Source organism: Ictalurus punctatus, chromosome 16 (genome assembly GCF_001660625.3).
Source record: "Ictalurus punctatus breed USDA103 chromosome 16, Coco_2.0, whole genome shotgun sequence".
Lineage (NCBI taxonomy): Eukaryota > Metazoa > Chordata > Actinopteri > Siluriformes > Ictaluridae > Ictalurus > Ictalurus punctatus.
The window spans coordinates 11,596,705-11,610,343 of record NC_030431.2 but is presented as its reverse complement, the minus strand read 5'-3'; the positions used below and the strand labels follow the sequence as shown (position 1 = coordinate 11,610,343).

At 41.8% G+C, this 13,639-nt stretch overlaps 1 protein-coding gene across 2 annotated transcripts in view; it reads right to left on the bottom strand.

The window, feature by feature from the left end:
* tiam1a (TIAM Rac1 associated GEF 1a) overlaps positions 1-9,349 on the bottom strand; it is a 61,822-nt gene extending 52,473 nt beyond the window's left edge. Inside the window, exons 1-2 of one of the 2 annotated variants that reach the window (XM_017489643.3) lie at positions 9,088-9,349; positions 699-771 (exon numbers count right to left, since the gene is read on the bottom strand). The gene's annotated coding sequence lies outside the window, so the exon portion shown is untranslated. The remainder of the gene's footprint in view (positions 1-698; positions 772-9,087) is intronic. The other variant, XM_017489642.3, reaches the window with a different exon arrangement.
* Between the last annotated feature and the right edge of the window lie 4,290 nt (positions 9,350-13,639).

Sequence of the window (13,639 nt, the reverse complement as noted above, 5' to 3'; positions counted from 1 at the left end):
AGGTCTAAGGCAGCTCTCCAACACCTGCCAACATGCAAACAAGCTATTATGCTTAATCAGCATGGTTTCTTAGAATTGGCTGAAGCAAACGTTCATGGTGGGGTTTTTTTATAGAACGTACTTTCCTATTATTCCTATTCCTATAATGGGTTGGGTGATAAACAGAAGGTAGTGAATATTTTGTTCACTGCTCATCCAAAATGGTTGCAAACTTTTTGTTAGTGAGTACGTTACAAGTGTTAGTGTGTGTTGATTTTTTTTCCAAGCCACTTTAAATTCTATTTAGTTAAAATATATGTTCAGATACATGTTAAGATGCAGGTGCTGAAATACTGAATCCATAATAAACATCTTCAGCGATAAAAGAGAACCATATCTCCAACCAAGCAAAATCAATTCATCAATTCATTCTTTAGACTACATTAATTAAGAAAATAAAACAATGTAGAATTTATCAACACTACTGCACTCCTTTGTTTATAAAACTGTTCAACTTTTTACAAGGTACGCACTGGTCAAATGCTGCAGAGATGAGACGAGAATGGGCCTTTTTGTTCCTATATCACAACAAACAACACTGTATTATCCAGGTCTTACTCCGGTGTCCTCCAGGGAGTCCAGAGGACTGAATCAGGCTGATTGGCATTTCCTATTGGTCTGTAGTGTGTGAATGCGTGTGTGAGTGTGTGCAATTGTACCCTGCGGGGTTGGTACCCTGTCCAGGGTGTCCCCTGCCTTTTCCCCGAGATAGGAGCCAGGCTTCCCACGACCCTGTGTAGGATAAGAGGTATATTACATTAATCTCATTTGTACAACTGTGCAGTTGAGGGTTAAGGGCCTTGCTAAAGGGCCCAGAAGTGGCAGGTTGGTGGAGCTGGGACTTGACTTTCCATGACCTGATATTACCTTCTGATCAGGAGTCCATTGTCGTAACCACTGAGCTACCACTGCTCTGTTTAACTTTATATTATACAGTCGTAGAGAAGTAATGATGCCAATATAATGCCAGTATCTGATGTCAGAATAGGATGGGTTCCATTTTGAGTTCCAAGGTTTCTTCCTCACCCTGTCTCAAAGAGTTTTAACTTTCCACTGTCACCTCTGATCCTCAGTAGAGATCTAAATCTTCAGATTTGTGCTCTATGCTTTATGTTAGTGGTATAGAAAATGGATGGATTGATGCGTAAATGAACAAAGAACAATGTTATTCATGAAAAGAAAAGCCCATTCAGTCATTCATTCATTGATTCATCTTCATTAACTGCTTTATCTAGCAGGATCGCTGTGGATCCAAAGCCTCTCTGGGCAGGAATATACGCTGGAGGCGGGAATACATGCTGGATGGGACACCATTCCATTGCAATGTACCATGTACACACATTCCCACACTCATTCACACCTAGACTTACTTTTAGTGTAGCCTAAAGTGGGAGGAAATCAGAGAACATAGAGGAAACCAAAGAAAACACACAGCGAGAACATGAAAAAACTCAGCAGATACAGTCACCCTGTAAGTTGGGAGAAGACGCAAAGTGAGATAAGTAAATCAGAAGTTCAATGCCTTGTTCAATGACAAAATTCCATATAGAATAAATGTCTATAATGTTCTAAAAATATATTCACCTCTGTCTCTTTCATCCCCAGTTGTGCACTTGATCTGTGTACACACGCAAAATAATTTTTAGAAGCTGCTAGTTTTCCGAAGGACACTTAGTGAATTTATTTCTAACAAACACACGCACTGGAGCAGCTTCAGAACCGGGTTTTGCTACTAGGCTCTCATAAACAGGGCAGACATTTAGTAAGGATGGGGGGGGGGTGCTCACATGGACACACCCAACACACCTGAGGGCAGATCTTAGAAATTCCCACAGCTGATGGGCCGGATTCATACGAGCCCTGGCAAGACCAGACAAGATGGGGGATGGGCGGGGGGTTTAAGAGGGAGCATTTTAAAGAGGAGGAATGAGGGTTCTCCCGTTCTGCTGCACCTGGGTCAACATGCACTGTCTGCAAACAAAGTGCATGTAGAAAAGAAGAAAGGGGAGGAAAAGGCGGAGAGGGAGGTGTAAGACCGCAGCTTTTGTTTTGGCCCCGGAGAAGATCAGAATGTCACACACAAACAATGAAGAGACACACACACGCGCACACACACACACACACACACACACACACACACACACACACACACACACACACACACACAAATGCTCATAGAGAGAGTTGAAAACTTTTGAGTAGCATTTGTAGTCAACATTGTCTCCATAATTAAGATAAGATCCAGTCTGCCATTATTAAAAGAATGTGCAACCTTTTTAAAATAGTAACAGCCATTGTAGGATGGTGTTTTTGTGACACACACTTACAAATGTCACCTGTTAGGCAGTCAGTCGTTGCGTTTTTGTGCTTTTGTGTTCATTTTGTAATGAGAGCTGAGTATAGGTTTGAATCACAATAGATTCATCCTAACGTTGCAATTCGTCAGTGAGGAGACAACAACCAGGTGTCTGTGTGTGTGCTCGGGTAAATCCCTCACCACACTATTAAAATTCACTCTTGCTGATATACAAAAATTAACAGTGAGTAACTGTAAATTACATGTAAATAAATGATTTCTTACAAAGTACTGTCCCATCACACTCACACTCTCATATCTATATAAAACCCTGAATATGACACATCACTACACACATACTCACCTCTCCTTACCTCTGAGCTGTGATTTTCAACAGCAGGTACTGAGGTCAAGCATGTGTCAGCCGCAAACACACAATTCACACACTGTTGCTTTTCATCAACAAATTAACAACACTCCTTTAGCAATCCGCACCAAAATGTATATTCACTCATGACGAATTCTGTCCTATTTCACTCCTATATTCACTTATGAGGAATTCTGTCCTGTCAATTGGTAAAGGTGTCCAGAACAATAGCAGCAAGTTTAGTAATTAATTTAACAGGTTCACAGAAGCTTAGGCTGTAATGTAAGAGAAATAACGCTCCTGAAATGTTCTGAAAGGGTAGTAGTAATGTAGCCCCTGTTTAGTCCATGATGTTCTTAGAATGTTTCTCACATAACACTGGGAAAAAGATTCTGTTATAGAAGCTAAAAAATGTTTTTATACACGTTATGTAAAAATAAATAAATAAATACATAATAAATTTTAAAAAATGGGGGCGGCTGTGGCTCAAGTGGTAGAGTGGGTTGTCCACTAATCGTAGGGTTGGCGGTTCCATTCCCGGCCCACATGACTCCACATGCCGAAGTGTCCTTGGGCAAGACATTGAAACCAAAGTTGCTCCCGATGGCAAGTTAGCGCCTTGCATGGCAGCTCAGCTATCATTGGTGTGTGTGTGTGTGTGTGTGTGTGTGTGTGTGCGTGTGTGTGTGTGTGTGTGTGTGCGTGTGTGTGTGTGTGTGTGTGTGTGAATGGATGAATGAGACACAGTTTAAATTGCTTTGGATAAATAAGTGCCGACCATTCATTCATTCCATTCAAATAAAAAAATACCAAGAATATTTATTAAACATTATAGGAACCAGAAGTTCTTAGAGTTGTAAAAACACTGATGTTATCAAAACACTGAATACATATTGGCAGTTTATATGAAGGCTGTAACGTTCCTGCAATGTTCTCTAAACATATGATGTAATATCACAGCACTTCCTTGTAAAATAAACACTACCGTTATATGAAGCATAATATATTTTAGAATAAGCATGATATATAAAATACAGAACTATGTAAGTATTTAAAGCCAGAACCATAGCATTCAGAAAAATTATAAACCCCTTCTGCCAATGCTATACCTGCTAAATGTCTCTCCTTCCTAGTGAATTAGCCTGTGTTAGAATTTCATACTAATTTACAATTGCAAGATATGAGATCAAACATGTATTTTGCAGAAAGGAGGAAGTCCACTTCAGATTCTAAAACATGGGCCTTTGTGGCTTTCATGACTTCCTGTCTCTTGCTGTAGGAAGCAAAATGGCACTTTTGGTGAAATGTGTGATCAGGTAGCCTTACTGCAAGGCACAGGTGACAGACACACTGCAGTCCGGGCGCTGTGTGTGTGTTTGGGGGGGGATCTTCTCCGTCAGCGAGACCCAGCTCAAAGGAGGAAGACGTACAAAAAAAGTAGTGCAAGAGCACAAAAAATAGGAGTGCCTCAAAACATGTGAGCTGAGAAGTAAAACAAGCTGCCATCTTGGATCTTTCCATTAAGTGATCTGATCTCCTCCACATGTTACTGAAATGCATGTGCACAAAAAAAAACATTGAAAGCTGCTTGATCACAGACAAACTCCTGTGGATTAAATACCCTTTTACTCTGGGCTCATCATTTCACACTGTACATAGAGGCAGCCAGGTGGAAAAGAACCTCATCAACACTGTTCCTTCTGTGCACACACTCTCACACACTTATAGACTCGATTTCTCTCTTCTGTGTGCTTCCTGTGTGTCATTTCATTCTTTGACCGCTGACACCAAACTGCGATAGCATCTAAAACAAGTAATGGACCATGAGTTTGTCTACAGCTGTGCTCCTCTCCCAAGCTGGTCTTTGCCAATGCTCTGAGTCAGTTACAAGGGGTGTGAGAAAAATGAAGCAAGGGCTCATGGTGATCTGAGATCAGTATTTTGCAATTTATTATGTAATAACTGTTATTATGTAATAACTGCTAACAACTTGATGAGATCAATTTATTTTAAGATAATGATATTTTTGTTCAGGTATCCAATGGGTAGGTCACCAGACCTCACACAAAAGTTTTATTTTTAATGACCAGTGTACCAAAAGTTTTAGCGCCAGGGAACTGGAACTTGCAGCCAATATAAATTGCAAAACAGATAATAGGACAAAGAAATAAATGTTAATCCAAGCACCCACTTTTATTGTCTTCACTGTGACAAACAAACTAACACTAGTGCTTCGTAATGTGGAAGAATCACCCACTGTGTCTGTAGGTGTGAAATGCAACTGAGGACTGAACAATTGGCTACTACAAACTGGCTAACCCTAATCCTACAGCCTCAGTTTGGGTCAATGTAGGACTACTCAGGAGTGCACTAATCCCAGCTATTATAACAGCTCATTTACAGTGGGTGTGTTGTGTCTGTGAGTGTGTGTGTACGACCACAAGGCACTTTGGTTCGAAAACCTGGACCTCCACCAAAAACAATGCTGGCCACACACACACACACACACACACACACACACACACACACACACACACACACACACACACACACACACACACTGCTAAACAAAAATACAAAATACAAATGATTGCTTGTAATACATGTTTCTATGTGTTTTGCTGTTCCTGTGGGAATATATGCACTTCACATGTCCTGTGGGAATATATGCACTTCACAACACGTCTTCTCTCAAAACATGTAAAGGATAAGAAAATAACAAGAGAAACATGGAGGACGATTGAAGAGATGCAAAGAGCGTGTGCATTAATTATACATTGCAGGGAGAGGATAAGAAAACAAATTTGTGGGCCTTTTTGCAAATGTCAGATTCTTTCCCCCAGAAAGCGTCCCCCCTAGACCCCCAACACCCTCCCTCGTGTCTCCTCCTCCTTTTTTCCCCTCCCGCTCCCCCCTCTGGGTGATTCTGGTTAAACAGCTATACACTCCTATGCTAATACCAAGGCGGGGGGACACAGCGCATTAGGAAGACACACATTAGCTTAAGAGATGAGGAAGCAGCAGGGGAGGTCAGGAAGCCCAGAACACGTGCAGCTCATTCATTCATGGAGCTGATAAAGGATGAAAGAGGAAATTTGAACAAGATAACACAAGAGTTGAGTTATTGATTTCATTTGAATGCAAGATGTTTATTTATTTCTTTTAAATATTGCATTTTTTACTGTATGTAAGTCAATGGCAATCTTGTGTATCAGTTTCTCTGTAGTTGGGGAAAATAACACAGGGATTATATTAAGTGATGTGACCGTGGCACAGTGTGAAAAACTAGGTCACTATAACGACTCTCTCTCTCTCTCTCTCTCTCTCTCTCTCTCTCACACACACACACACACACACACACACACACACACACACACACACACACACACAGCATGCTCTCTTATTGACTTCATTAAGGTGTTCTTTAGACATGCTACGACCCGTTTAAGTAACATCATCCAACACCCTCACTCACTCACACACACACACACACACACACACACACACACACACACACACACACACACACACACACACGCACACACACATGCTTCCGGAGACCCTCTCCACCCCCACCTAACACCCTGATGCCCCCTTCTCCACTGGGGCAGAAGGCTTGAGTGAAGTTGCTTCAGGGTTCCTGTGTACTCAAAGCAGAACCTCTGTGTCTCCTTCACACACAACATACGCATTGCTACCGTATATTTGTAGGGTATTTCCACTGACCTATATAATAAAATAGCTAGATAATACTATGCCGAATCCTAAACATAACCCTAACCTTAACCCAGTAGCCATATTTTTTTAGCTCTTCTAGTTTTTCAAATAATAGCTGAAGCATGTGTCATCATGGAGAGAAACCACATGGTTGAAAATGTCATATATTCCCACACATACACAACACACCATCCCCATTAAGCATCTAAATGTCAGTAGCCATCCAGTATATTCCAGTCTGTCAGAAAAAAAATGCCTAGTGTCTCTTTATCCTTATCTCAACATGTTTTACATTTTGTGCTAGTCACATGGACAACTCTGATAAAATACAGCCCAATTCCCCAGATAATCTACATTTGAAGAGAATGTGTTTAAAGCACCAAGTCAGACATCCAGACTGAGCCACAATGAGTTGTGACTGTGATAGAAAAGAGCTGATAAGGCCAACCGTTTGAGAGAGGAGGAGTGTGCTTGCTGAGCTTAATCTTCTATCTACAGCGTATGTGTGTGTGGGTATGTTTTTATATCTTGGTGGGTACCAAAATCACAACAAGCATGACAGTTTTGACCTTGTGGAAACCTTTTTTTTTTATTTTTTTTTTTTACTTCTCCCCACTAGGGAAGACATTTTGTTAAAAAATAAATAAATAAACGAGCCAAAGGTTTCCTTTTGGCTATTGAGGTTAAGGTTAGGGATAGAATTGGGTGTAGCATTGCATTAATTATCTGCATTAATGTCATTGGAATGTCCTCACGAGGATAGTAAGACAAACATGTGTGTGTGTGTGTGTGTGTGTGTGTGTGTGTGTGTGTGTGTGTGTGTGTGTGTGTGTGTGTGTGTGTATGTTTCTGTGTGTGTGTCACAATGCCAGGGCAACTGGAGTGTGATAAAGAGCAGGCACTTTCTAAAAGAAACTACCCAAACACAGCCAACCATTAAAACCAGAGTCACACAGGGATATACACACATAGGTTCTCTCTCTCTCTCTCTCTCTCTCTCTCTCTCTCTCTCTCTCTCTCTCTCTCTCTCTCTCAGTCCCCCCCCCCCCTCTCTCACACACACACACACACACACACACACACACACACACACACACACACACACACACAATTGTGGCTCATTGTCTCTTAACTCTCCTCGGTGTGGAGTGGAGGAGAGGCAGCAGGTCTTTGTTTGGGTTGGCTCTCCTCCACCATACTGCACACTAAGCAATTCCATTCAGAAGTAGAGTGTAAGACAGAACATGTTTAAAGTCTAGGAGCAAGTCTGCTGCTTCTTTATCCTCCTCTCATTCTTTGTCTCTCTTGTGCATTCTCATTTCCCTTCATGCTCTCTGTTTCTTATTGCACTATGCTGAAAAGCCAATTGTGGCACACTTTCTGTGTTTCTTTCTCTCTTTTGTGTCTTTATAGTCATCTTTTGGAGTCACCCCCACCCCCTTCTCTAGCTCCCTCATTTTCTTTCCTTCATACTTTGCACTTCAAATGGTTTTATAATGGATCTTTAAAGACAATTAAATGACAGTGATAATAAGCAGAGCAGTCATAAACACAACTGTAATAAGCACAACAGTGTTGATCGGTGTGGTCAATGACTTCCTTTGATTGTCATTCGTAAGCCGTCTGAAGATCAAAAAGGAAAATGTATAAAAATAACACCGAAATCAAATGTCCCTCTCTGCCCCCCTCTGTGTGTCTGGATGCCTGCAGTGATGCTGCACAGCCGTGACTTACAGCAGTGACCTAATGACCCCAGCAAGAGCATAGTCGAGTCTCTCTCTTTCTCTCTGCATTCACATGATCTTCATCTTATGACCCCTGTCTTGTATTCCCACCACTTACTCTTTGTTTTTATTTCCTTCCTGATCTTTGCCTTTCTCATCTTCCCTTTTCCTACACATTACCCTCTATCCCTCCAGTTTGACTTCCTTTTACATCATCCCATCTTCCTCTCTCTTTTTGAGTTCTGAGTTACAAAACAGTCTGAAAATCTTGTGAATTATGTAGTTATCTGTCTGTCCACATTACTTATTCCTTTTAAGAAAAAACAAAACAAAAACAAACTCAGACCTACACACACACACACACTAAAGGTCAGAGTCCAGTACAGCTGAGACATCAAACCAAGATACAGCCAAGAGTGTGAAACGAGGCAGCACACTCTCTGAGTTCTGGGACGGCTCCAGTTTTGACAGGTTTAGATAAACACAACACTTCTGGTACAGACTTGCGAGCCCTGTCATGCTCTTGCAATGCAATTTAAAAAGTTAGTGTGGAAGTGAGTGAGAGAGAAGATAGATTTAACTTCATTGAATCCACATATTGACTGCACACTCACAGAGCATGCATGCAAGATAGAGACAGATGAGTGTGCACCCCCATCTACTCATCTCTCTAATACCTCCATCTGGAGGCAGGGGCTGTACGACCACAAGGCACTTTAGTTCGAAAACCTGGACATCCACCCAAAACAATGCTGGCCACACACACACACACACACACACACACACACACACACACATAAAGACACCAGTTGTGCAACGAAGGTAGCCCCCCCCCCCCCCCCCCTTAAAGAAGCACAAGTGTAAAAGAAAGCAAAGAAGCACCAAAAGACTATACAGACTATTAAAAATCCACTTATGTGGACTTATGGTTTGCTCGTGTGTACCTCTAAAAAGTCCAAGAAATGCAGCTCCTCTCGTCTATGGCTCTCCTCTTTTGTGAAAGAAAGAACTGCAGGTCAGTTAGATCCCAAGCTGTACAGGTAAAACTGTAGATTCCACCAAGGCATTCCTCCTTCTCTTTCTCTTCATCTATCTCCACTGTGTTACTTTTGTTTCTCCAGTCATGTGTGGAGTAGAGTAGTCTATCCGGTAAGAGCTGGCGTATAGAGGGTGTGTATGTGTGTGTGTGTTTCTCTCTCTCTCACTCACTCACTTGTTCTCTTGCTCCACCCTCCTCTCTCCTCCCCCTCTTTCTCCCTCCCTCCTTCACTCCCCCTCTCCAGTCTCACCTCCCCTGGATGAGAATCGACTGCCAGCATGCAGTCTGGCACTTTGCCTCCGGGTCACATGACTCCCACAGACTAAAGTTTGCATTTTAAAATTTTCTGTTCCACTGAAGTAACAAGAGAACTTTCTAATGAGAACTAGGCAAAAGCTCTGTATCAGAGAGTTCATCCAGGAAAAAGCATGCACTCACATACACACACCACTACTCTTCACTGCCTTTGCTTTTTTGTTTTGTAAAGACCTCCCACTTTTTCATGCTGCATTAAAGTAAGTAAAGAGATATCGTTAAGCAAGCTGATCACATTATCATTTAGCTGCTTTCTTATCTGGAAACAGGGAGAGCATGGGAAAACCTCTTTCTCACACGCCCATGCATTTTAAACCACAGGAACCTGCCGGGAACGGTCACAGCTCGAACAAACACTATTATTGTTACTGTAACTACTGGTAAATGAGTAACCATAATTGGCTACGAGCACAGATCAGTTGTTTCCATGGTTGGTTATGAGATCAGGGCATATTGGACTCCTGCCAGTCACAGAACCTGAATTAACACCCTTCTACAGTCGTCACATGCTATGCTGATGAAGTAGCAATGCCGAGAAAGCTAAATGCCATAAGCACATTTCATTCTGTTGAGTTTCCAGGGAGTGAACACTTCCAGCTTTTCTACCTCTAGCTGTTAAGAACATAAACACACACACACACACACACACACACACACACACACACACACACACACACACACACACCTGAGTTTTCTTTCAATCAATGTGATACATGTGACTAGATAGGTATAATCCTTTATACCTAAAATATTTTAAGGAGAAATGCATTGCTAAGAGCAGATCAAAACTTGGGTATAGGATTATAATTGCCAAGAACTGTAAAAAGTACACTACATACAGTCAGAGAAAAGGAATAGAGTAAATCCAGTTGTCAGAATACAGTAAATGGTACCTATAAAACAGACTACATTTTGTACTTTAAAGCTCCAAGTCAAACTTTGGGTGGGTCACAGCTGCAATTAGTTCCCATTTACTGTTTCACTCCAACCCCCCCAACCCCCCCCCCCCCCCCCCCCCCCCCTTCGGAAAAAGAATCTTGGTTCGTCTTACCCAGTCATATACTTATGTACTGCTCATTAATTGTGTAAAGAGACAATAAGAAGAAAAATATAGCTTTGGAATGAAGTAGCAGAGATCGTTTTTGTGCCTCTGGTGACTGTATGGGGGTAGTAGAGGTAACTTGCTTTGATAATATGTCAGCGAAACTAGTATGACGCCAATTTTTATACTGATTACTGCATTACAGCATTAATTTGTGTAATTCGTGCATTATAAGCACATTGAAGCTTTATATATAGCCATTACTGTTTCTCAGTGGAACTATACCTGCATGTGACAACAGTAACAATCACTGTGTGTCCACAAGAGACAAACTACAAGTGTGAATGTAACAAGTTGATAGTTTCAAGGTAGATACAGCAAAATTAATATACAGTTATGAGAACAAGGCTTCAGGTTTAACCCACCTAGACTAGTCAACATCGGGATGTTAAAGGGTTAAATTGGTGGAATAAGGAATTGTTATCTTACATTCAGCACTGTAATTTTCTGCAATCCTGTGTCTCATAATGACAATGTAAGCTAGATATGTTACTCTTGTGGATGATGTCTGAGCTCTGTATATTGTGCCTGCTGTATTCACCTTACAGTGAAGGAAAAAAGTATTTGATCCCCTGCTGATTTTGTATGTTTTCCCACTGACAAAGAAATGATCATTCTATTATTTTAATGGTAGATTTATTTGAACAGTGAGAGACAGAATAACAACAAGAAAATCCACAAAAACGCATGTCAAAAATGTTATAAATTGATTTGCATTTTAATGAGGGAAATAAGTATTTGACCCCTCTGCAAAACATGGCAGTACTTGGTGGCAAAACCCTTGTTGGCAATCACAGAGGTCAGACGTTTTTTGTACTTGGCCACCAGGTTTGCACACATCTCAGGAGGGATTTTGTCCCACTCCTCTTTGCAGATCTTCTCCAAGTCATTAAGGTTTCAAGGCTGACGTTTGGCAACTCGAACCTTCAGCTCCCTCCACAGATTTTGTATGGGATTAAGGTCTGGAGACTGGCTAGGCCACTCCAGGACCTTAATGTGCTTCTTCTTGAGCCACTCCTTTGTTGCCTTGGCCGTGTGTTTTGGGTCATTGTCATGCTGGAATACCCATCCACGACCCACTTTCAATGCCCTGGCTGAGGGAAGGAGGTTCTCACTCAAGATTTGACGGTACATGGCCCCGTCCATCGTCCCTTTGATGCGGTGAAGTTGTCCTGTCCCCTTAGCAGAAAAACACCCCCAAAGCATAATGTTTCCACCTCCATGTTTGACAGTGGGGATGGTGTTGTTGGGGTCATAGGCAGCATTCCTCCTCCTCCAAACACGGCGAGTTGAGTTGATGCCATAGAGCTCCATATTGGTCTCATCTGACCACAACACTTTCACCCAGTTGTCCTCTGAATCATTCAGATGTTCATTGGCAAACTTCAGACGGGCATGTATATGTGCTTTCTTGAGCAGGGGGACCTTGCGGGCGCTGCAGGATTTCAGTCCTTCACGGCATAGTGTGTTACCAATTGTTTTCTTGGTGACTATGGTCCCAGCTGCCTTGAGATCATTGACAAGATCCTCCCGTGTAGTTCTGGGCTGATTCTTCACTGTTCTCATGATCATTGCAACTCCACGAGGTGAGATCTTGCATGGAGCCCCAGGCCGAAGGAGATTGACAGTTGACACTTTTGTGTTTCTTCCATTTGCGAATAATCACACCAACTGTTGTCACATTCTCACCAAGCTGCTTGGCAATGGTCTTGTAGCCCATTCCAGACTTGTGTAGGTCTACAATCTTGTCCCTGACATCCTTGGAGAGCTCTTTGGTCTTGGCCATGGTGGAGAGTTTGGAATCTGATTGATTGCTTGCTTCTGTGAACAGGTGTCTTTTATACAGGTAACAAGCTGAGATTAGGAGCACTCCCTTTAAGAGTGTGCTCCTAATCTCAGCTCGTTACCTGTATAAAAGACACCTGGGAGCCAGAAATCTTTCTGATTGAGAGGGGGTCAAATACTTATTTCCCTCATTAAAATGCAAATCAATTTATGACATTTTTGACATGCGTTTTTCTGGATTTTCTTGTTGTTATTCTGTCTCTCACTGTTCAAATAAATCTACCATTAAAATTATAGAATGATCATTTCTTTGTCAGTGGGCAAACGTACAAAATCAGCAGGGGATCAAATACTTTTTTCCCTCACTGTATGACTGCATATGCTATAGCAGTAAAGCTGGCTGGACTGGTAATGTTTTACTGCACCCATTCTAAGATTATTTAAAGAGCTGGAAAACTACTCGATGCTAATGATAATGTAATAGTGTCACAAGAGCGGGTGAGGTAGAGGATGAAATGAAGGCTTTTCCAAATATGAAAGAAATTGCTTATGATACAAAGGGTCGCAGACAGCCTGGACCCTAGCTCTAGGCGAATCGGGGCACAAAGTGGGGAACCTGGACGGGGTGCCAACCAATCACAGGGCACAAACACACACTACAGACAATTTGGAAATGCCAATCAGCAGACAACACGTTTTTGGAGTGGGGGAGGAAACTGGAGTACCCGGAGGAAACCCTCGAAGCACGAGGAGGACATGCTAACTCCTCCCACACAGGGTAGAGGTGGGATTCGAACCCCCAACCCCAGAGGTGCGAAGCAAACATGCTAACTAATAAACCACTGTGTCCCCCTAAAAAAGATAGACATAAGAGTTATTTCTCAGTAAGCTACAATTTCTTACTATTGACAAACAATTCTATCATTTGTATATTTGTTCAAAATCAATTATACAAATTAAAATCAAAATCTAATTAACTCCAAACCCAAGGTTTCAGTCAGAAACCATGTAACAGCCTGCATATTCCCCATGGTTTGACTGAGATTCATTTCCTCTGTACACCACAGTTACAAGGAGGACACACCTTCCAGGAATCTAGGCGTGGATGACATTCCAGCACGCAAGGAGCTTTATGTCAACGTGAAGTACGGCAGAGATGACATAAATCATTAGCATTGAATGGCAAGCATTGAAAGACACTACACTGAAGAATGAGTGCCAAATTCACAGCACATTATATCAGTCAATCTCAGTA